General features: G+C 31.4%; 1 pseudogene; it reads left to right on the top strand.

Annotated features, from left to right (window-relative positions):
* Window positions 1-26,392, top strand: part of LOC142321312 (activating signal cointegrator 1 complex subunit 3-like) — a 50,727-nt pseudogene extending 24,335 nt beyond the window's left edge.
* Window positions 26,393-26,979: the final 587 nt, after the last annotated feature.

The raw sequence follows: 26,979 nt of genomic DNA, 5'->3' as shown, positions 1-26,979 counted from the left end.
TTCATTTAAAACTTTAGAGTGATTGGCTTATTGCAAGATTATATGAAAATTGTTCAAACATATTATGTGAATATATTTTATAAATAATATATATATATATATATATACATTTTTTTATTATTTTTTTTTCCAGGTCGATGGTTGAGAAATATTTTGGTGAAGGGTTGATAAAAGTTCTAGTTTGTACTTCAACATTAGCATGGGGTGTTAACCTTCCTGCTCACGCTGTTATAATTCGGGTCAGTTTTTTTAAAACTAAAATTCAATTCATTATTATGAAATAATGTTGATTAATGTAAAATAATGTAATTAGTTGTGGTAACTTATTGCACAATTTTAAATATTAAATTCTTCAATGTTCTAAGGGCTTCTCCAAATCTGTGGGTTGATCCATATTCAGATATTCAGGATCTTAATTTACTGATAAGTTGGGTTGAAAATGAATATTGGCATATTTGTTGCATAAAAGGCTGGGTTCCTTACTTCTTGAATATAAAAAAAAAACAAAAAAAAACTAAGAAATTAGCAGTATAAGTTGCTTTCTATGAGAATTAAGGTACCATTTGTAGGCCGAATATGCATCATTTCAGTGGGCTTTGTCACATTGATACACATTAGTATATTCAATTTAGTGAAAAAGTAAAAAGTAAACCATTTTACCTAAAACACTATACTCCTTGTAACAAGTAAATAGGTAATTAATTTGATGATAGACTAAAAAGAAGAGGGATCTTATAAAAAAAGATAGATACAAATGTGCAGTTTTGTACAAATTTACACAATTATTTAATTTTTATACTTAAAAAAAATTGATATAGAAAAATTGGAACTGCAAAAGTGATAATAATATCAATAATTATAATAATAATATGATAGTAATAGTTTATTTGTAAAAGGAACTGAGTATGCAGTATGTTTAACTTATATCATTTTATGTACTTACTATATTGTAACTTATTTACTCATTCTAATAATCTCCATTTAAAGCCTTTTACTGTTTAACAATCAACTTAAATTCATAAATCCTCTTTCATTTTTCCCTTTTTGTCCATTATTATAAATCAACAATAAAATAAATATAACAGTACTAAACGGAGAACAAACAATTACAACACAATTACACTGATTTAATGCCTCACTAATATACATATACACAAGTCAAGCTGCCTTTTATGTTTCACAACAAAAACTGTGTAGTTTCTTTTGGGTTTTCTTATTAACAAAAGGCTCAAGTATATCTTGATTGTAGCGTAGAATAAACTGAACTTACCAGCAAAAATGTGTCTTCAAGCTCTTGCATATTACAGATACAGCAGTTTTTGTCACCCTCAAAATTATATAACTGCCTTTTCAAATAAATTTGAGGTCTACAAGCTTTTGGCATCCTATGTTAACCAACAGATTTTTTTTTTGAGACTGGACACCCTTAATTTTATGTACTTTTCCCAACTCCAAGAACATTCCATAACTGATAATCAGGGTTTTAATTTGAATTCACAAAAATCCCTTTCGGCACGCCAGAAGGCGGAGGTAGATTTCTGGTGATAAAAAAGATTTCCACCTTAAATTTAAGAAAAACTTCAAATTTACTCGATACGACAATGGTTGCATTTGAAAAACTTTTCACTTGTTTAGCATATGACAAGCCCCATCTTCTTACAATTACAGCAACATTTTGATCATCCATTGTTGTAAGGGTTGGTCATATCAAAAATTGTTACAAATTCAATACTGTGCCTATTAAGGGAGGTATGATTTTGTTTGTCTTCAACTACCATTTTTTCCACTTCCTGGGCCAAAGGTTGGTGATACCAAAAAACTTCACTTACATAAGTTTTAGGCCCGTATCTAAAGAATAGTAGGAATTTTAAACAAATTCGATATTTTACTTTTTAAGAAAGTTATAGCAATATTTTGTTTTTTCGAAAAAGCCCCTCCCCCCATTTCCATCGCCATGGTTTGATTTTGACCATTAACAAACTTGACAGAGATTTTGGGATGAGTTATTTTTAAGAAACAGTTTGAAAGTGATTGGCACAAAATTACGGCAGTTATCGTGTCCACAAGAAAGTGAAATATATATATAAACTTTTGAACTGACGGTGGTTTTGGGGTCAGGGGGATGTGAAACGCAAAGATATGTCAAAATTTTCCACAAGTCAAATCATGGTACCTTTACAATAGGTAGCTTTCTTATGAAATCTACCTAATACTATTGACATCACCTACAGACTGAGTAAAATAGGCTTCTTAATCTTAATATTTCTTTTCTGAGATTTAAAATATTCTATTCATATAATGTGTTCAGCCAACACCTTCTTTCATGTTTCTTTCAGATATGTTAACTAGTTTAAAACCACACTGCCTTTCCAATCTTCATTCAATACTATCAACATTTTCAAATAAATATTTGGCAGTCAATTATCAGCTATTTGTTTTCACCTTCAATAATTATTTCTGCACTCTGTGATTCACTTGAACTTTGATCTATGAGATTCCCATCTTTGCTCTAACAAAATTTTTGGGTGTGGTGCGGCCAAAGTGGAACAATCTTATAAAACCAACATGAATGCATTCAGTTTTCTTATACTAATGAGATGCCCAAATTTCCATATTATGCAGTATTCTGCTCTTCACTATTGATCTAAACTGCACCCATTTCATATCTTATTTATATTGTGGAGTATTACATTATTACTTGCAACGGCAGCTTTGCAGTTGATCTCCTTGTGTTCATTGATTCATACTTATTGCATTATCACTTACTAATCTAATTTTTACTTTAAAGCAGCAATTGAAAAAAAATATATCAAATATATCTCCATTTAATAATTAAGTACCCTATTTATTGAATTTAAAAAGTAATGCAATATATATTGTAACAGCCTATATTCAGAAATAAATGTAAGTGTGGAACTAGAGAGTGAGTGGTTTAGAAAATAAATGAAAAAATAAAAAATGTATATATATTTTTTGTGAAAAGATAATTGAGGTATAATAGATAATATATTGATAACAAATAATATATAGATAATAGATAATTGAGATAATTTGTATTTTGTTTATTATGTAACAGGGAACAGAGTTGTATGATTCAAAACATGGATCATTTGTTGATTTGGGTATATTGGATGTGTTGCAAATATTTGGTCGTGCTGGCAGACCTCAATTTGATACGTCAGGTCATGGTATTATTATAACATGTCATGATAAATTATCACATTATTTATCGTTGTTGACAAATCAGTTTCCTATTGAAAGTAATTTCACTGCCTGTCTTGCAGATAATTTAAATGCTGAGGTATTTATTGTTTATTTATAATTTTTTTCTGTCTTTATTATTAGTTATTGGTAAATAAAACATCTATTCAGGCGATAAAAATTTACTAAACCAACTAAATTATTGGTTTAGCTGGTAAAGTTATTTTCATTAATAATAGTGGTTTAAAATTGATGGCACTAATAAATAAATAATTTTTTTTTTCATGAAATAGTTATTTTAAGTAAGTATAAATTATTTCAAAGGAAGTATCAAACAAAGGAAGTGTATATAGTTGTAGAAAAATTAATATTAAAAAAATTATTGTTAGTATATCTGTTTTATTTTATAAAATATTAAAAATAATGGTTGTGTATTTAATTGTACAGTAAAAAAATAAATCTCTGAAGCTTGATAACAGTAAAATGTAATATATTTTAATTAAAAAGGAATATAGTGCCAGTTTTATTGGTTGTCACATAGTACTCGTAAAGTCTTTTTAGAATTAGAAATTTCTTATTTATTAAACTACTTGGTCTAAATTGCTTGCTGTACTAAATTCCTTTTAAAATTTTACTCGTCATTTTAATCATTTTTTTAGAAATACAGCAGTATAGGTGCTGTTCCTTTATGGGTTTTAAGATGTAACATATTTTAGATCTGAAGTCTGTTGCCTTATCCTCAATAGAAAACGTGCACTGTAGTTCAAAAATATCAAGGCTTTTTTGAGTTGAAAAGGAAAATTGAATAATTTATAGAAAAGTATCACCTTTTTTAAATTGTTTTCTTTCGTTTTTATATGTATAAGTAGGTTTTAGTATTTTGTTGTAAATGTAAGGAACATTTAAAAAGTAATGAGTGCATCATTAGGTGAAATGTTAACACAATATCCACATCAGTGATGTTGGTTCATATGATTTTAGTATCTTAACAATGAAATATAATATTTTGCACAGTTGTTGATTCTTGTTGACTTTTACAAACATTGAACAATTATCACTGTTGATCACGCTAAGAATCTCTCAGAAATGCATTAAAAAACAAGTGTTCAGACAGGGTCGGACAGGGACTGTAGAGAATTACTTACTCAAAATCATCTTCAAAATTACAAGTAGAGGAAAGAACAGAAGAGGAAGCCTTCTGTTGTGAATCTGACTGTAGATTCACGATTGGGCTAATATCTGAGTGGGTGTTTGATCACCACTTGCTAGTAAAAGTAACGATTCTTACGTAGATTTAATACAATTGTGGCCAACTGAGGACCTGTACGACCCTGCCATCCATTGTGTGGTGTAGAAAAATATACTACTGCATTTGAACATAAGTTTGGTCTCTTAATGTGGTTATCCATATTCAAGGGACTCCTTGAATTTTATTCATTTACTCGTTCTACCCATAAATCTTTACACTTATTTTCATGAACCAGATGTATGTATCAAAATGCAGTTGTAAGTTTTGGTATTCGATAGGAAAAAATTTACTCAGTGTCCAGACTGTCAATTTAGGGCTGAAAAGTAGGAGTAGAACATGTAGACATTATGCAAATAAATACAGTAAATGTTAGTGACATATTTCATAATACTTGACAGTATGCCATTTTTTTTTATTTTTGGTGGTCCTCCTCACCATAATGCACCCACACCAAGGCAAACTTATGAAATTTAGCTCTGTGACTGTATCTGCAGCACCTGAAACATCTTTGGACATCCACGTACTCTTTTACTCAGCAGGACCCAAAATTGATAAACAGTTAGTTTACCCCTGCAGAGGTAGATTTTTAAAGGAAACCAGAACCCACTTCAAAAACTTTGTGATATTGCTGTGTATCACGCCTACCTGTTTTAAAGACCAGCCAGCAGTCCCGCCGAAAGGCGGCTTCATCCAAATCTGTGTTCTGTTCCCTAATGAGGGACAAGACATCCTCATCGGTAAGGCTGTGACTATAATGCAGGGCCTATACATTCTTTCTGGGTCTATTTTTACTTCAATCGCTTAACCGCAGTGAAATCTCTAATTGCCTGAATGGTCTCTGTGTTATCTGCTACTACAACTAATCCCTTGTTGGTCTCTTTGATTTTTGCGATTTTAAGATCCTTCCAGTTACCCCGAAGTGCAACCTGGAGGTCTTTCTTCAGCTGACTGCTGGACAGTCGAGCCCTCTGCTCTGCTGACAAATGCATCTTCAGGTTTCTTGGACTGGCTGGGTTTCACGTCTGCTCCTAATCACCTCAGCATACCTACGCGGCTGCGCTGGGGCCAGTTTCTGAACTGCAGTTACCTCCTTAGGCTTTGAGGCAAGATTTTCAAAACCCTCCATGAGAGCTGTGAAAGTCACTCGAAAGAATTCTTGACGGGGCAATAATCTCCCCTTGGTAGGTGCATTGGTACTCTTGGGATTTGCTAGATAGGAAAACAAGTCATCAAGTTTCGCCAAAACATCATGGACCAATGGAGCAGAGCTGTCAGGCCTGCCTCCGGCTTGTGAAAACTCTTCAACTCATGGTCGGAATCAGTAAGCTTTTTATATTCAAGTCTGCCTTTTTAAAGTTCCAACGTAGGGGTTAGTTTTCATTGTATGGCACTTTTGTCATGGCCAACGTAACTATAAGTGCTCTGTGACCACATCCACCAGCATCGTTGAGTAAGAGGGCCTTGGTTTTTTCAGATAAGTGTGGGAGGATAACAACCAAATCAGGTCGTGATAACTATCACGACCTGAATATGAGAGGTAGGTAGGTGGTGTATCCACAACATCCAGAAGGTTATCAATCATCTCTCCAAGGCACTTTCTGAATGGCATTAGTCTTGAGTAATCCCATCTTGGAGAAGGGCTGTTAAAGTCTCCAACAAGAATAATATTTGATCAATTTGCATAATTAGGATAGGTTCCTCCAGATTTATGTTGCTAGAATGTACCACACAGCTGTATGCCTCATTCTGAAGATTGATATTAATGAAGCATAGAAGAAATTTTAGGTAGGAAAATGCTACACTTACTCACAATTTTCTCTTTAAATTAAAGAACATTGATAAATTAAACATTGCTTGTCTTGCAGTTTTCTACTGGAACTGACACAGTTTACTGAGATGAAAATGTTGATGTTTTCAGAGATTAATTTTTTAATTTCTGTAGTTATTTAAAAAAATCCTGTTCTCTTGAAAAACTGCAGTTCTTGTAATGAGGTTACAGTTAAATTTTGCAAGCCCAGATGTAAATGCTTTGGTTGCTCTTTGATATTATATTTTCCCTTTTTTTACAAATTAATTATTCATTAATTAATGTTGTGTTGTGTTAAATCAGTTATGCTTATATTAATTGATTGAATCAGAGGCCTGTAAGCAGCTGTGTCACTTGTTCATATAGTGAGTGTACTTGTAGTTTACTACATCCCTGGTTTACTTGATTACCAAGCAAGAATTATTGTTTTTAAATTAAGAATAATTTCTCATTGTAAAGTATATATAACTATTTATATTATTTTATATGTTTGTAGGTGATGTAACACCTGATGTAAAAGCAATTGCCAGCGCTAATGTTATAGTAACAACACCAGAAAAATGGGATGGTATATCACGTAGCTGGCAAACACGTGGCTATGTTCGTGCAGTCTCTCTTATTATTATTGATGAAATACATTTATTAGGTGAAGATCGCGGTCCTATTCTCAAAGTAATTGTGTCTCGTACAAATTTTATTTCTTCACATACTTCTAAAACATTACGGATTGTTGGTCTTTCTACAGCATTAGCAAATGCTAGAGATCTTGCTAATTGGTTGGGTATTGGACAGGTTAGTTTTATTATTAAAGCCAGTAAATATATTTTATCAGTGTTAATAATAAATTTCTTTCATTATTATGTGTTACTTATATAATTGTAATAAATAATTAAATTTTCTCCAAATTGATATGAACACCTTATTAACTATTATGTAGTTAATAATATTTTGTTCACATGTCAGGGACATAAGAATGTGAGAAAGTTTTCTGGTCAGAAAGTATTTTGTTTTATAAAATAAATGACAAGAATTACTTTCTTATAAACAAAAATGTAAAAAGTTTCTTTATCATCAAAATAAAGCTCAACATCTCAAATGTATCAATAGAGTTACATTTAAACCAATTTATTTTATATTGTCAGAGTAATTATTTGAAAGCTTGTTTGATAAAAATAAATAATTCAAACATAAAGGATTTAAAATATATGAGAAGATTGTAAACATGCATTAAATTATGTAAGCTAGGTGGAAAAAAAGAAAGAACTGTTATCTCTTAAACAATTTTCTTTGTCAGTAAAAGAGTACATCTGTAAATCTATTATAAGGATAAATATACAGAAGTAGATGTGGTCTCAATAAATTCTTATTAATAAAGTTATCGAGGAGTTTATCGTCTCCCATTTGGTGTGTTCTCAGGTGGTGGATAGGGCAATTCCCAGCAGATATGCAGGGTAGATGGAAAATAAAATACCACCCAGAGACCAAAGTGGTACCTCAAATACACTTCGTGTCTGATTTGCAACATGTGGCAAAGTGGTCGCAGTCTGTTCACCAGAGGTACAGCTGGGAATTTCTCCTAAGAGCTACCAACCTTGAGATGTATCTTAGGGAACTTGTTCTTCTAACCCAACAAAAAATAAACGTAGATGTGCATTTTGTACAGAAAGCTTGGACTAATTTTGTACCAAGTAACTTTGATAGAATCTGACTTTTAAAAGAATAATACAAGGAACTTTTATAAAACATCCAAAACTAACTTAACAAGTTGCACACCACCAACTTTACATTTTAAAGATCCAGAAACTCTCAAAACTGCATATAATAACACAGAATATTACAGAATACTCAAAAAACTACACAACTGCGACCCTCCACAAGAAAACTTTAATTTTGAAAACATCATTCCAAGTCGAGCAGATTCAAACCCACCAACTTTTGAAGAAATTAAAGAAATGATAAAGTAACTTAAAACTAACAAACCATCTGGATAAGACAATGCTATGGAAACGTTCTAGTGAAAAGATGAAAGTGTTGATGGAGTAATCCAAGAAATCTGTGAGACAAAACTCTACCATTTGGATGGATGGGCATCTGTGTTAATACAGCCACTGCACAAGAAGGGAGACAAAACAGATCAAAGTAATTACACATGAATATTCCTCTTACCACTGATATGTAAGACCCTATCCAAAGAACTCTTAAACTGAGCTAAAACGGTCTCTACCTGCAAAAAGGACAGTATTAAGGAGGGTTTAGGAAAGGTAGGTGGTCCTGTGCAGAACAAATCACAAACCTAAAAATAAAAAAAAACATCTTAGAAATTGGGGAAATCAGGAGTTTGAAATGTGTGGTTACTTTTGTAGATTTTAAAAATGCTTACAATTCAATTGACAGAAATGTGCTTATTATCAATCTAAAAGAATTGGACTGGATAGTAAAATGACTGAAATAATTAAAGCAACCTTAACAAACACATTTTTTTCTAGAGGAGGGGAAACCTTTTATAAGCATCATGTGGTCTCATACTCCGTAGTGTAGTGTGGGACTCTCCCTTGCAGGCCTACTCATTAAATCCCCTCCCCCAATACAGCAAGGGATGCTGGGCCCAACTTATGGTACTATCACAGCATCGCTGTGTGTTTGTCTCCATTACTGGCCCCATGTCTCAAACTTGTCAGGATCTTGTGGTTTTTTTTTTAATTTGGTCTTGGGGTTGGCTGCCTGCACCAAAGGAAACTCGGACATTCATCCCTGGACATCTTCCATCAACATGGTTCGGATGATCTTAACCAGCATCATGCATTGTTTGGTCTGTAGGATTTTCCCAGTGATGTTCTTAGGGGTAAGCATGCCAAATTTTCCTTTGTGTGCTTCCCTATGCTGCAGGAACTTATTGCACTTGAACGTCATGTATTCCACGATCTCCTTCTCCCAGCAGTAATTGCAATCCACAGAAGGTCTCAAAATCCATGACCAGTAAGAAACTGTGTCAACTTGTACCCTTTCTTTCTGTTCTTGTCTAGCCTCTGGGAATTACTATTCAGGTATTATTTCAGAGGATGATATGTATAAGTGTAAATGAAGTGTAGTATTGTACAGTCTTAGTTTGACCATTCCACAGATGTGTGGTTAATTGAAACCCAACCACCAAAGAACACTGGCATCCAAGATCTAGTATTCAAATCTGTATAAAAGTAACTGCCTTTATTAGGACTTGAACGCTGGAACTCTTGACTTCCAAATCAGCTGATTTGGGAATATGCATTCACCACTAGACCAACCTGGTGGGTTGTCAACTCATACCCCAGTTTGAGTTAAACTAACTTGAGTACAGCCTTTACTGGAGTCCATCTGCCTTTTGTCAACTGATCCCATTTCTGCTGCCCTCTGCATCCACCTTATTCACTCCCCTGTACATCTCCTCTCTTCCAAACGAGGAAATCCGGGGATGCAATTCTCACTATGCTGGCGACATCACCTGAGATACTGTTTACCCATAGTATACCTGAAAGGGAAGGGATAAAGATTGCACATCTGACTAAGATTGCATGGGCTCTCCCCCTCTGCAGCAATGGACCAGACTGGGGCTCCATTGAGTAATTTCAAGAGTATCACCTGAGACAAGACCTTCCACTTTGATGTGTGAGGGCCCTGATGTTGGCTGTTGTCTAACTGAACACAACAGGTGTTTTTTCAGCTTTGACCAACATATGCCTCTGGAATGTAGCATTTTTGTTTATCCATACCCCATGGTATTTCATTGCCTGGGTAGGGTGGACTATCATGGTACCGACCCTTAACAAAATTAGGGTCAGCTTATGCCTACCCAAGACTACAACCACTTGGGTCTTCTCTGGCAAAAGCTGAAGGCTGATCTCCTGCAAGCATGAAACAATAATGTTTGTTGCCTTGTTTCCAGTGTCCATCACTGCCCGTTCCAACTTTGCTGTTAACACAAGTGTCAAGTCATTGGCAAACCCAGTAAAGACTGCCCCAATGGGAAGTGCGAGGGACAGGACCTTGTCATATGTTATTTTACATAGTGTTCAACACTATGACTAATAGGGGGTTCAGGGCTCAACACTGAACCCTGTGGAACATTACAACTTATCCTGATCCATATCTCTCCCCCCAGTGGAAATTACCCGTCGCCAATTTTTTGAAAGGTAGCACTGGGTTACCCTTCTTGGTATAGACTAATGCCATAACTCTTCATAGCCTGGAATATTGTGTCCCATGAATAAACTGTTGATGTAACCTGTTACATCAAAAAGATGTAACAGCCTTTACTGGAGTCCATCTGCCTTTTGTCAACTGATCCCATTTCTGCTGCCCTCTGTAAACCACTCTATAAACCACAGAGATGGTTTATCCCCTCCTTTTCAATTGTGGGTTAGAGAATGTAGAAAGTTTATAAACAATAACAACTTTAAATAAGATCAAGGTGGATTGTCTAATTTTCGCAGATGACATGGCATTAATTACAGACTCACTTGAAAATGCACAAGAACAAATCACAGAATTAAAAAAACAAGCAGGCAAGGTCGTTCACAGTTTATCACCGGAATCAAACATGTATGTCTTGAGCTCAATCTGGCCTACTGGCCGTTGGTCATGACTACGTATGGCATCTACAGTCGACCTGCACCCTCAAAAAGTTTACTCAGGTAAATTGAGCAAGCAGATCAATCTAAAGGATGCTGGTTTGCTGGCTTGCCTCCCCTTCTTCCTGAGGATCACATGCTGGGCAGACTTCCAGGAGTCTGGAAACCATTCCTGGGTGATGGCATAATTGAATGTGTCAACCTTGCACCACAGAGCAAGTTTTACAACAAGCTTGACCACCTCCAAACCATGCCATCCAGGCCAGGGCTCTTACTGCGCTTGATATTATAACTGGCCACCATGAGCTCTTCTGTGGTGATGAGTGGGATATTAATGGCAACTATTTCCTTGTGGTTTGTCTTGCAAAACATAATGCTAAAGTTAAATTTATGGGGAAACTCTCAGAAAATTTTGAAATAACATAAGGTGTAACTCAAGGAGATGGTTTATGCCCTCCTTTTCAATTGTGGGTTAGAGAATGTAGAAAGTTTATAAACAATAACAACTTTAAATAAGATCAAGGTGGATTGTCTAATTTTCGCAGATGACATGGCATTAATTACAGACTCACTTGAAAATGCACAAGAACAAATCACAGAATTAAAAAAACAAGCAGGCAAGGTCGTTCAAATATCATTTGAAAAACACAGTTTATGACAAACATCAGGTATGCACTTCAATACGTTAAGATAAATAATAAAACACAAAATGGATTGCATTAAATATCTTTGAGAACGGATATCAAATGCCACAAAAAAGCGATAGAAACTAGAACACAAAAAATGGAAAGAGCATTTACATTACAAGAAACACATAAATTTCTGTCATGGAATATAAAACTGAGACATTGTCAAACAGTGGTTAGACCCAAAATACTTAATGCGGTAGAAACACTTAAACTAATTGGAACTATAGATCTTGAACAATTAGAAAAGATTTAAAGGAGAGTTTTGAGTAGAATACTAGGACCTAAAAGTAACAGGGAATTTGAATTCAAATTATGACCTTATAGAGAACTATATTTTATTTTAACTATATTTTAAACTATATATTAAACTGACAGATGTGGAAAAGATTACAATTCTATAGACATATATGTAGGATGGGTGTTAACAAAATAACTAAATGATGTTTTGATTTGCTAAGAAGTTACAAATCCAAACCCAAATGGTTTCAGGAAATAGAAAAAGGCAAGAAAAACACTAGAATCAACAGACACAATAAATGACAGGACTCTTTTTAGAGAGGTAATTCAGAAACCAGGTTATCAGGAAAATCTACCAGTGGAAGGAAGTGGACACAAGAAGAGAATGAACAACTCTTTTTAAGGATGAAAGAAGTGTGGGTGCAAAAGAAGCATAACCAAAGTTGATTTATTGTACCCCCTAAAAGGGTATTTGAAAAAAGTTATCAGCAGAACTAAAAACCTCAATACATAGGAATATAGTACTTTCAGTGTTGGTCAAAGTGGCTGTTCGATTCTAATAAGAGTCTGAAGGGGGAGAGAGAAAGAGAGAATTGAATGAGTGAGATGATGGGAATAATCATATATGAAAATCAAGTCTTTTCAAAGCATATAAACTTGTAATAAAAGAAGATATTACCAGCTTATAGAGATTGTGAATGAACAGGGAATTAAAAAAAGCTCTATGACTACCCTAAAATAATAGAATTAAGAAGAGAAAGTTGAAGTGGACAGAATGTATGACAAAAGTGAGAAAGGAAAAAAAAACCATTATATGTATAATAAATGTAATCTGCAGTTGAAGTAAAGGGGGAACATACAGCTGGGCCAACAATACTAAATTGATTTTTGGTGATTTGGCTTGTTTTGTAGCTCCTTGAAATTTTTTACGACTTAATTAAGTATACCTAATACAATTTTATAAACAAAAGGTTTAAAAAAATAGTATTTGGATATTGTTTAGCTTGATGTAAATGTTGAAACATTTACACTTTTAAAATTGAGAATATTTAAAACTAAGAATTCAAAGTACAAACAGTCTGAAGTTTCAATTCAGAAACTTTTTAGAAAAGTAGAGAAAACGAGTAAAAATTACTTTATTATTTTTAAGTGCTTTTTTTTTTTTGAAGAAAACTATTTATTTTGTTAGTGAATGTTAATTTGAAGTAACTGCCCATGAGCAAAAAGAAAAAAGTAGATAAGCAGTAAAAAAAGTTATTAATCTTTACTAGTAAATGTTTTGTTAAAGTTTTAAGTGAATATTTGTGAATTTTTAAAGAGTAACGGCTATTTTCTTCCCTTAATCTTTTTTGTACATAACAACTGGTGTAAATATTTTTCCACACAGGAGACATGAGACTTTATAATTATTTTATTAAGTAGCTTTTATTCTTTGTTTTGTAAAGCTCCTTTAAATTTAACATTTATTGCAGAAACTAACTTTAAGTAAATGTTTTTTGTTCCGTATATGCCATTATATCTTTTAATCAAACAGTAGATGCTATTTAATTTTTAAATTAACTAATTATTGTAGTCCAGAACTCTACTTTACCAGACTTTCCATCTAGTTTAATTTTTCTTTTCCTTTTTTTGTTTTCTGTTTTGGATTTCAAAATATTACATGTAATACCATAAAGCTAAAATCTATTTTAGTGTACATTGATGTTTATTTAGTTAGTATGAAGATTGTGTGTGTATGTTTTATTTTGTTTGTAGATGGGATTATATAACTTCAGACCATCTGTTCGTCCAGTACCACTTGAAGTTCATATATCTTTATTTCCCGGTAAACATTATTGTCCGCGTATGGCAACTATGAATAGACCTACTTTTCAGGCAATACGGCAGCATTCTCCTGCACAGGCAGTTTTAATATTTGTGTCGTCTCGTCATCAAACACGATTAACAGTCCTAGATCTAATTGCATTCCTTGCTGGTGAAGAAGAACCAAAACAGTGGTTACATACAAATGAACAGGTAATTTTATATCTCTAAATACAGTTTAACTTTTTTTTATTTGGTAATTTTGATTAAAAATGACATGTTTGTGAGGGGAAATAGAACATACAGTTTTGTATACCATTAATTATCTTATCTTATATTTTAAAAATATAATGTTTTTAAAGTTACAAGATAAATTAGGTAGCTCAAGCACTAAAAATAGATATGGACTCCTTTTATATAAATTAAAGTCCTGTGAATGAAAAGATGGAAGTTTTCTAATTATGTGCATGAATGAACGAATGACTTATATGTAAAATGCTTTAAAAAAATATAAAGTTGTTTGGGGGGTCTTCCTTTCTAGCTTTCAAAAGGTGCCAGTTTTATTTTTCAGAAAATGATAAAATCATTTATTTTTCCAGTAAAGGAAATTTCATTACCCACAATGTATATGCATGATTTGTAACGTTTTGATCATATATTTGTTAAAAAAATTACCACTAATTTTAAAATACATTTGGAAGTCTAATTAAAACAAAACTCTTGAATTATAATTTCCTTCTGTTCATACCCATGTTTTATATTATAATGATAATGTAAATTCATTTTTATCCTAAGAATGTTATCTATTATTTTGAAAATAATATAAGATGGAGCAGATGTAAAATCAATCAAAGGTCTCATTCGGGAAAAAAATACTAGGATGGTAAGTTATGATCAAATTAAGTATCCTAACATACCTATTGAAAAAACAATTCATATAATAAAAAATAAACTAATAAATAATCATGAAGACTTAAATTTATTGATAACATCATCGCTATTATAAGGAATATATGCCAACAAAATTACTTACCGACAGATTTAATGATAAGTGTTTTGCACAGGAAAATACCTTGCCTACGGTATTTCCTTTGTCAGCTATCATGTCTGAAATTTACTTACAAGATTTTGAGAATAAATTAGTTTATGGCATTATTCATACACGTAATGTTTTATTATGGACTCTTCATGTTGATGTTTTGTGTTTAATACGGTTATATATAATGAACACTTCATAATTATAAATAAGCTTAATTCATATATAACAATTTAAAATTTCCTTTAGAAATAAATTTTCTAGATGTTAGTATTGAAATTAATAATAATTAAACTGTAACTTCAGTATACAGGAAACCTATAACCGATAAATTCACAGTTCATAGAAGATCAGATCAGCCTTGGGCTCACAAAATTAACATACATACAAATATGATTAATAGAGCAATCCATTATACACAAAATAATAAAAATAAATTAAACATGTAAATAAATACTATAAAACAAAACATATTACAATTCTTAATAGATACAGTGATTTGTTAATTGATAATATATAAAAAAAAAACAAATGTCAAAACTTAATAGTACAATAACTTTAAAAACCAATAAATAACTCACAGAAGGTTGAAAATGTTTACTTAAAATATTCATACACAGATAGCGTTGTTGAAAATATAACTAAGGTTTACCATAATAATAAATTTAAACCTGCATATAAAACAAACAACCACATAATAAATTACTTAAAAAGCAATAATAATAATACTGATTCATATAATTTATACAATTTATGTGGGGTTTATAAGATAAAGTGTAATGATTGCAAGAATATTTACGTAGGTAAAACCAATAGATCTTTTAAAGCCAGATTTTTTTAAACATTTTAGGCATTATAAAAATAAAAAGTTGGGTTTCTCTAATGTTGCTGATCACCTCATTAATAATAAACATTCTATTTCAGATATTAATACTAATTTAGAAATATTGGAAATTAAGAAAGGAGATATAAAAAGTAATAATAATAAAAATCTAGATATTTTGGAAAAATATTACATATTAGTTGAAAATCTCTTCCTTCTAAGCCATTTTTTAAAGTTAGGAATCAGGTGTTAATCACTGGAAGACAGATCAGGTGAATATAAAGGGTGTTGGAGGAATTTGAACCATAATTCGTTGATTCTTGCCATTATAATGACAAGTGTGATCCGGATATTTCATCGTTGAGATGCTGCAATTGGTTTGCATAATATTATTCGCCACTTATTGTTTTACTCATCTTTAGATAATCAATGAAAGTTCCCAAAAAATCCAAAAAAACAGTTGCCATAACTTTTTCATGAAAAAAGTCATTTTCGCTTTTTTTGGAGCAGGTTGACCTTTTCTAACCCATTTTTTTTACTGCTGTTTTGTCTTGGGAGTGTAATGATGAACCCAAGTCTCATCAACTGTCACAAATATACCTAAAAATTTAATAATTATTAATCTGTGTTAAAATATTAATATTTTCTTGTGAAAACTGGGTAGACTAAATTCTGTGTGTGTCATGTTCAACAATCCATGGTGCTGATAATTCTGGAACATGATAATGCTCAGCCATACATATTGCATGCAACCACCAAGGTTATTGTGAAGTTGAAATTTGAATTTATTCTACACCCTCTATACCATGTGATTTGGCACTCTGCGATCTTCTTTCTGTGGTTAAAGAGGCTATTAAAGGTATTAATTTTGCCATGGATGATGAACTGAAAGACATAGTGAGATCATGAATGAAGGAAGGACCACCAGCATTCTTTATTGACTGAATAAGAAAACTGATACATTGTGGAGGTCGGTATGTATATCTGTAAATTGTGATTAAGTGGAAAAACAAATGTAAGTTTTTGTAGCAAGTAAAATGCACTTTTATGCTATATTTGTTTCATTTATCTGTCTCTCCATTTGTGAGTTATGAGCGACAGTGCCTTACATTTCACTCACCCCTGATATATATTTTTTCAAAAAAATTGTAATCATGTAATCACGTATCATAAACATGAAACTCAAAACATGGCTCTGGAAAATATATAAGCACATTTTAATGAAGTATAAAGAAATAAATTGCGAATACATTTATGTAATTACATTAATTTTTAAAGTATTATTTCCTAATTTAATTATAGCAAAACAATTTCATGAATGAATGAATGACCATGAAACTCAATTTTTATGTGAACTTTTTGTATGAATGACAGTCTTAATGAAATGAAAAATGATCAACATCTGTGATTAAATGGTGGCATCTCTTAACAGTCTTGGATTCAAATCCACTAAAAAGAATAAATAGTAATGTAAAAAAATATTAATTGAAAATTAAACAGAAATTATAAAAAGATATAACATGAATATTTTCAGTAGGGATTTTGTATTTGGTATATTTATTTGTTATGTAATGTTTAAGTGTGCTAAGATGGGGTATTTTTTGTATTTATTTTTGGTTTTAAATTATATGTTCATGAAAACATACGACATTTTAATGCACTCAAACACTGATTTACTAATGAACAGGTGGAATTCCAATTTATCTTTCAATTATATTCTAAATATCTTATCTGCCTTACTGGAAAAATACTGCCGTCAGTAACATCAGCTTAAATTGTGTTAATTTTTAATATTTTAACTTATTAAAATGCAAGTTTAATTTCTTTTAAAGAACATTATCTTTCTACAGATATAATTTTTCTTAAGTCACCAGTACTATCATTATAATACTTTGTTTGTCATTTCTTAAATTTGTAATAGCAAATCTTTTTGTATTATTATTATTCTTATTTTCAGGAAATGGAACAAATTGTTGGATCTGTTAAAGATCCAAATCTGAAACTGACATTAGCATTTGGTATTGGTATGCATCACGCTGGGTTACAAGAAAGAGATAGAAGAACTGTTGAAGAATTATTTGTTAATCAAAAGATTCAGGTTATTAATTAATTCAGTTTATTAACTATGGTTGACATTGACCATTTTTGGTTGATATTAATTGTATTTATTTACTACTGTAGCAGAGAAACTAAGCACACTAGGATTTTTCTTGGACTTGTTAGGCAATTTGTCTTTTAACCATCTTCTGCAGCTATGTCCTTTTGTGCTCTGAATATCCTGAGATTCTTCCTCTCCATAGATCTTTAATCTCTGGAAATTTCTCTTTTTATGATGTGCCCAGTTTAGTGTAAATGCAAGTTCTGATTTTAGCGGTAATATTTTGGTCTTTATATCATCTCTCTTCCTTTCTATCCTCCATACCTCACCTTTAATTTCTCTTGAGGGAGTGCCCTCTTCTCAAACACTATCAATCATTTTGATTTTACTTGAAAATGATATTTTGTTTATATTAGTAATGTTATATAGTGAGACCTGTTAACATTAGGTTAAGTAAATCCATTATAGGTATGTTTATTCTAGTATAAGTATAATTTTATATTTTACAGACTTAAATTTATATATAGGATTAATGTATTTATTATTATTATTATGCTTTTACGGCCAACATGGGACCACTTAAGTCAATTTTAGTTGGATCTTTTCTGAGAAAAGCGTGTTATTTTACTCTTTCGAACTGCCCAGTATTTCTTCATCCGTTCAGATCTTGCTTTCTTTTCTTCATCCGTAAACACCCTCTTCGTTGTATTTTGTAGTTTGTCTGTCTTTTATTTAAATCTAATGCTTTTATCTTTTAGCTTTGTAATTTTTCCAGTTTTATTCTGTAGGTCAGTCAGGGAAATTCCCAATTCTTTCATATCTTCTCTAATTTCTTTGATCCATCCTACTTCTAGCTTTTGGAACCAGAGCTTTTCAATGATATTTCTTGACAGTCTTGTTTGCGGTGTCCTTATGAGATGACCGAAGAAAGAGATTCTTTTTTTCCGCATAGTATCAGTAACAGGCTCTATTTCTCGATACACCACCTCATTTGGCACAATCCACCATTGGCCTTCTTTTTGGTGTTTTTTATTGATACACGTTCTGACAATTCTCCTCTCTATTTTCAGAATTTTTTCAATTCGGTTTTTCTGAGTGATTTTGAAAAGAGTCTCGCTTCCGTAGGTGACTTCTGGCTGTACTACAGTTTTATAATGTTTAAGTTTTGTTTTAGCAGAAAGGCATTTTTTGTTATATGTTGACCAAGTTAATTTTTGGGATTTAATCATTTTATTTGTCCTGTTTTGCCATGTCACTTTTTCATTTAAATTATAAGTTATTATTTCCCCTAGATAATTAAATTGTTTTACTATTTTAATTTTCTGATTGTTTACCGTAATGTGCTCTATTACCAGAGGATCTATGGCCATTAGTTCAGTTTTTTCGAAAGAGATATGAAGCCCTATCTTTTGTGCTAGGTTTTGAAGGCTCATGATTTGTGTTTTGGCTTCTTGAATATTATTTGCTAAAAGAGCGAGGTCATCTGCAAATCCTAGGCAATTTAGTGTGATGGAGTTTTTCTTAGTACCCATTTTTATATTTTTGGGATTTATTTCATACCATTTTCTCATGACAAATTCAAGGGCGCAGTTAAAAAGGAGTGGTGAGAGGCCGTCTCCTTGCCTCAATCCAGTTTTTATGTAGAAGGGTTGAGAGAGTTCACCTCTGAATTTCACTCTGGATTGGGTATTGGTTAAAGTTAATTTTATCATGTTTACGAGTTTAGGGTGAAGGCCCAGGTTTCTCAGAATATTCAGCATGGATGGTCGGTGTATACAATCATAGGCCCTTTTAAAGTCGACGAAGGTGATTATTAGTTGTTTTTTCCATCTTTTATATAAATCCATCATAAGTTTTAGGGATATTATTTGCTCCGGGCAACCTCTCCATGGCCTAAATCCCCCTTGGTATTCCAGTTCAAGTTGGTCTTTGCATCGGTTGTATATGATTCTCGACAGGATTTTGTATGTGCAATCCAGGAGAGATATGCCTCTGTAGTTTTCAGGATTAGTTTTATCCCCTTTTTTATGTAATGGATGGATGAGGGCTGTGGTCCACTGTTCTGGAAGTTTTTCTTCGTTTCATATTTTCACGAGGCATAGATGTAGGGAAGTTTTGACTGAATAAACTGATGAGTGTTTCCAGAGTTCTGCGAAAAGCTGGTCTTCTCCGCTTGCTTTGTAGTTTTTTATTTCATTTAAGGCTGCGAGAACTTCTTGAATTGTTGGCGGGTTGATATTTACTGGTGAAGTTTTAACTGGAGTTTCAGTGTCAATCTCAAAAAGCTCTGGGGGGTCGTCACAGTTGAGGAGTCTATTGAAGGTTTCTGCCAAAATTTCAGCATTTTCTTTATTGGTGTGGGCCATATTTCCTTTTTTTCCTCTCAGCATAAGGGTGGGTGGTTCATATCTTTGAAGAGCCTGACCAAAAATTTTATAATAGTCTCGGAAATTAGTTTTCTTGGAACTTTCTTCTATTTGCTGAATCAAGTTTTTTTGGGCTTGTCGTTTGGTTCCTCTTATAATTTTCTGAGTTATTTTCCTTTGTTTGGTGAATTCATGATTAGATTCTTCAGTTTTCTGGGTTTGGTGGTTGATCCAAGCCCGGTGTCTGTCTTTGACTGCTTTGTCACATTCTTCATTCCACCATTGGTGTTTTTTTCTTGGGTTTATAGGGGCTAGTTCTTCAGCTATTTCTTTCAGTTGGGATGTCAGTTCTTTTAAATTATTAGTTAATTTGATTTTTTTTGTTGTTTCTTCAAAGATGGCATTGTTTATTAATTTATGTGGATCATAAGCTCTTTTGTTTTTAGGTTGGGGTTTCTTTTTATGCGGGGTGAATTTTATTTTAACTTTAATTAAGTAATGGTCCGATCCAGTATCTTTCCTCTCAAGACTTTTACATTATAAATCTCCTTGTGATAATTCCGGTCCATGCAAACATGATCCAGTTGCCATTCTCCTTTTTTCCAATCTGGGTATTTCCAAGTCTTCAATTTGTTTGGTTTTCTCATAAAATAGGTGGATTTTGAGATCATATTATGGTTTCTGCAAAATTCGACAAGTCTTTGGCCGTTCTTGTTAGTTTTCTTTTGGGCAGGCCATTTTCCGATAATATCACGATATCTTTGTTCTTTACCAAGTTGGGCATTAAAGTCCCCTATTAAAATCTTCGTGTGGGTCTTATTTATGTTGTTTGCAGTTTGGTCAAGAAGTTCCCAGAATTTGTCCATCTCTTCTCTATCTTTTTTAAGATTGTTTTTGTCATTGGTGGGAGCATGGACATTTATTATGGTGTAGAATTTATTGGCTGATTTTAGGGTTAAGGTTGAAATCCTGGGGGAGTAAGACTTAAATTCTACGACCAAGTCAATTATTTTAAGATTGATTGCAAATCCTGTTCCGAACTGTGGGCAATTCTTCATCACACGTTTCCCGGGGATTCCTTTGTAAATTCTGTAACCCTGAGATTCAAACGGCTCTCGATCGGTGTTTCTCATTTCTTGAAGTCCTGCGATTAGGATATTTTGTTTGTCCATTATGTCTGTTAGAGTTTTTAGTTTGCCGGGTTGAGTTAGAGAATTAATGTTGTGAGTGGCAATGTAGTTTATTTGCTTGTGTCTTATCCTCAATTTTGAAGTTGTGTTGTTTTTGGGTGTTTCCAAACGCTCCGATTCATTGTTATCTTTTAAGCAGCTGCCCACCGGATCCGAGTGGAGCCTTCTCTGGTATTTACCAGACGGTGGATTTTTTCTTAAAAGACCTTCCATATTTGACTTTCAAAGGCAAGTCAGCCTTGGGTGGGAATAAATTCCCGAGTTACAACTCTGGATGTGATCCAGAGAGGTGATTCCGATTTAGTTCACCAGTAGAAATCTCCACGTTTCTAACTGGTTATCCAGACGAATCAACGTGGAGGCGCAAACCGATTTTTTTAATTGAGATTTTAAGTGTGGAGAAAGTTTAAATCGGTTCCGGAGTCATTTCGTCCATTAATGTATTTATATATGAACATAACTTATTCAATCAACTCTAGGCTCTTGGGTCTACGTTATAAACAAGAATCATCCTTATCATCATCTATCCCTGCTGTACCACTCTTTTTCCTTGTCTTCCACGGAATATTCCTTTTCTTCTCTGCTCCTTTTACTTATCTTCTGTGGAATATTCCATTTCTCCTCATAACTTCATCCAGATGAAAGTTTTCATTCAGTTCAAGTTCATTCAGTTTTTTCATTCAGATGAAAGGCAAATACTTATACAAATCAGAATGTGGTCAAATCTATAAATATTAAAAAATTATGTAGAAAACACTAATTATACAAAAATTAAAAGTTGATTGTTGTACTGTATGGTACGAAGCCTTAGTAAGAATCTAGAGCATTAAACAAAAACTAGACATTACGTACCTTACATTATTCGAACGAAATGTAAAATCATCATAGAAACTGCAATTTTTTTTTTATCTGAGTATGTTAAGCGATTGTGAAGTTGATAGATAATGAAATAATTGTAATTTTTTGATGAATATGATAGATAATATAGTATAAACTTCAATAATAACTTTAGTCTGGGCATAGGAAATTACATCTTTATTTTCTTTTAAATTGAAGTCTACTGTTATGCCGCACTTATAAACTAGTGCTAATTTTATTTATACTTTTGTTACAGTTATATAATGTATTGTTCTGTATAGCATCATCTTGCTATGTAAAGTTTACATGCTCATAACTAATTTTTCACAGGTATTAATTGCAACTGCTACATTAGCTTGCGGTGTTAATTTTCCAGCACATCTTGTCGTTGTTAAAGGGACTGAATATTATGATGGTAAAGTCAAAAGATATGTGGACATGCCCATTACTGATATATTGCAAATGATGGGCCATGCTGGTCGACCACAGTTTGATAATCAGGGAATTGCTGTTGTTCTGGTAAATAATATTAATTTTATTTTCTGAGCCACTTAAATGATTCTGCTTATTTTATTCTTTAATGTTTGTGACAAAAACATAATTAGAACTAATTATGTTAAATGTAGTTTTGATAAGATACTATTGTATTTTTAATGTTACTGCTATTTCTTGTAAATTTGATAAATAGATTTGTTGTACATGTTAACTACGGATCACTAGATCTGTAATATAAGTATAATAACAAATTATAATTGTGGCAAAGGCATACTGACATCTGCTCATGTGTTTTTCACACAGATGAAAGATAAATACTTAGAAAAATCTTGTAATTTCTAAATAATTGGCAGTACACATGTAATTCTAAAAATGTGGTCAAATGTATAAAAATTAAAAAATTCTATAGAAAACACTAATTGTACAAAAATTAAAAGTTGACTGTGTACAGTGTGGTAAGAATTAGAGCACTCTCAGTATAATCTTGTTTTTGTTTAATGCTCTGTATTAAACAAAAACGAGAGCGTTAAACAAAAGACTATACCTACCACACATTATTCAAACCAAATGTAAAATCATCAACTATACTTTTTATTACTTGAATGTGATAAGAGAATATGCAGTTGATAGATAATGAAATAATTGTTAACTCTCTAATGCCAACAATTCTATAGTCTTCCTGGTTATGTAAAAATTATACTTTTGATGCTTTTTTTTAATAATTTTTTCCAGTATGTAATTATTTATTCATTTAAGAAAGATATTCTATTCAAATTATAATATAGTCAATTATATTATTATCAATTATAATTTTATTAATTATATTATTTAAATTAAATTTCTTGATTTTCTGAATATCAGATACAGAATATTTTTTATCAATAAGGTAACATTACATAAACCCAGTTTACCGTTTTTATAATTTCTAATGTGTTCTAAAAATCTAGTTTGATGCAGGATCGTGTGAAAGTGCTATTGGAATAAAGAAAAAAAAAGTCACTTCATTTGATTTATAATTCTGTACTTGGGTTGTTCAAATTGATTTTTGATTATAAAAAATGCAATATATTGGTGTAGAGGAATATGGGTCATAAGTATTGACTTAAGAAAAATATATATTTGTTTGTAAACTACCCAATTTTGTTTTATTTTTAAACCATCCTATACTTTTAATTTCTGTATTTTCTCAGTTTTTACTGCATTATTATAATATCTAAGAAAAAGATATTAAACTATTTCAGCGAAGAAAAAACTTTTTTCTAACGTTATTGATTTGAATTGAATAAGCCCACATATTTTTATAATATTTGAGATTTAGGATTTCTATGTACAATGTTTTTAATTAATTCAATTGAAAATATTCTATCTTAAAGAAATTCTATAATCGTTTTTTTGATTTTCGCCTAAAATGTAAGACATCACACATTTTTTTATATGCATCATTACATTTTAATTTATTACTATATCTCTTATATATATTACATCAATTCTTTTGTTTTGTTTTTAGATATATAAAGTGATAAGAGAACTACCTGATCTAAAATTAGAGTTTTTTGTTCGTGGCTGTTGGGAAGGTGAAGAAGAAGATAAAGACAGAAAAATTAGCAGAAATGATATAGGACCTCCTACTGTTCTTCATGCTGATCAAGAATATACACTTTGCATTAAAATGATTAGGTTAAATCAAACTAGGTAAAATAAATTTTTCACAAGCATTTAAAGATTTACCTCTATACTAATTAATAAAACTAGCGAGTTACTAAGAGAGTCCACATTAATAATGTTTACCTAATTCAGTTGTCTGTAATTATAACTATACAGAAAAGACACTTTTCCATATCTAAAACTTAAAGCAGTACAAGTTGATTTTAAGAGTTTTGACATACATACTGTTATTACAGTTACGTCAATTGTTGCAATTTTTTTTTTCCTTTATTAGTATTGTTTCCTCATACTTGAGGAGACAAGTCTAACCCTGTGCCATCTCTGTTAACTGTGCAGGAATATGTAGTATGAAAAAAGTGCTGCTGTTTTTGGTTAGTTTAAAAATTCAAAGTGCATAAAATATTGAAACCATCTAAACATTATTGTGAAGCGAGTTCATGATTATCTGGTTACCAATGACCACTAGATAAGATAAAATGATCTTATTAATAGAAGTTTGAGGTTAAATCATGACATTATACAATCATCCCCCAATATCATCGTATACTGTGATGATTAGTCCTGTACATATACCTTTTTAATTAAGTTGTTTGTTTTGGTAATGACAGAATATTGCTGCAGTAATTAAAATTACTGTGTGATATATTCTATTCAGCCACACGCAACTTGCTGTTGAAAACAAAATTATCCGTAGTGATAATTATTTATATTGGAAACCTTTCTTTAAAAATGTGAATGAATAATTACTAATTAATTGTTAATCAATTCATGGTAAAGATTCATTAATTTTGTAGATTAATTATATGTAAACTGATAATGTCTGCTGCATAAAAAATGTATCTTTCAACACAAAACTTGCCAGTTTTTCACTATATGTACATTCAGGTTTATAATAATTTATTACAGCGCTTATTTTATTAAGCATATCATATTTAAAACAAAGCTAGTTATTTATTTTTTCTAAACTTGTATATCTATTGAAATTATTTCTAGAGAGAGAAAAGGACATGCACCTAAATTTTCTAAAGCAGTAGAACCTGGTTGGTTCCTAGTACTTGGCAGTATTGAAACTCAAGAATTGCTTGCATTGAAAAGAGTAATGCCTGTTACACAACAGCTTCTATTTACAACTCCAGCAGCAACAGGTATTTTACTTTTTTTTTCTCATTTCATTGTAATTTATGTTACAGGGGATGAAAGATATTTTAAATTTTGGTTTTATCAAATAATTTAGTGATGTAACCTCAGCTTACAAATCTCCAGTCTGTAATAAATTGAAAAGCATTTGCATTTTTGCTTGTCGGTTCATGATACTGATAAATATATGTCATCATAAATAAAAAGATATGGACGAGAATGTGTCACCATATTTTGTTGTGAATGTTTCTTTAATTTTCACTTTTGGCAGTTTTATGTGGTTGTTCATATATATTTTCTGAAAATCCTGTTTACATCTACATTGGTTATTATAATCATTTGTTGAATTGTAGGCTGTATGTTTAATTGGATCCAGCTCATTTCAGTAATCGATATCATTGAATATTTATTCATCTAACTGTAAAACTCTCAGTAGAATCGTTAACTTGCATTAAACACAATTAGATTGTGAACAACATTTAAATAAATGCCATAATCTCAAAAAATTAGGATATTCTTATTTGAGACACATACTAATGCGATAACCTTGAAGCATTAAAATGAAAGTACTTGTAATTGACATTTTTGAAAATTTACAGAAAATAAGTAAACTTAAAAGATAAGTACAACCATTAATAACAAAAATAAAAAAGTGTACAATAAGTTTTGATAATGGGTTTCAAATACTTCTACAATAAATGAATGAAGAAGCTAAGAAAAGTAAAAAGCAGCACCCAATAAACTGTACCTCATGTTCACTTAATAAAAAAAAAAAACAAAAAAACACTCTTTCTTATTTTATTTAAAAAATTTTATTTACCTATATCAAAAAGGTAAATAAAATTTTTTTTGTATATAAACTGAGTAATGACAATTTCTTTTTGTTTTAGGCCGTCATGTACTTACACTATACATTATGTCAGATACATACCTGGGACTAGATCAACAGTACAATATTAAGATGGACATACTGCCACCAATTGCAGCAAAAACTGTTGATATGTATTAAATAATATTTTGTATAGATAATGTACATAAAGTTTTGTAAATATGTTATTTAATTATACAATTTAATTATTATAATAAAAGGTAAAACAATATTTTTTATAGGAAATAAAAATAAATAAGAAAGAGTGTTTTTTTGTTTTTTTTTTTTATTAAGTGAACATGAGGTACAGTTTATTGGGTGCTGCTTTTTACTTTTCTTAGCTTCTTCATTCATTTATTGTAGAAGTATTTGAAACCCATTATCAAAACTTATTGTACACTTTTTTATTTTTGTTTGTTGTTAATGGTTGTACTTATCTTTTAAGTTTACTTATTTTCTGTAAATTTTCAATTCAGTATAGTACTTGAAAAGTACATCCACTTTTAATTAAATTTGTTATCAAAAAAAGAAATACTGAAAAATAATTGTGTAAGAAATGAACAAATTTTACCATAACATTAAATATACGATGAAAAAAAAAGAGTTTTGAAATTCAAAATCTAGATTATTTTTTTTATTGATAGCTTTAAAAAATTAATAATTTCATCTTTTCAGATGAAATTTCAGACCTAACAATAAAAAGAAATTATCCTGAATATTTAAAAAAAAAACTTTTAGATAGATGATAGATAGAGACTACATAATAAATTACCATTAAAGAAACCTACATATAAAAAAGAAATTAACACTGTGAGTAAATTTACCCAATTAAACAGTTCTTTAGTAAATATAA

This window comes from Lycorma delicatula, chromosome 3, assembly GCF_047948215.1.
Source record: "Lycorma delicatula isolate Av1 chromosome 3, ASM4794821v1, whole genome shotgun sequence".
Taxonomy (NCBI): domain Eukaryota; kingdom Metazoa; phylum Arthropoda; class Insecta; order Hemiptera; family Fulgoridae; genus Lycorma; species Lycorma delicatula.
This window is presented reverse-complemented; position numbering and strand designations above follow the sequence as displayed.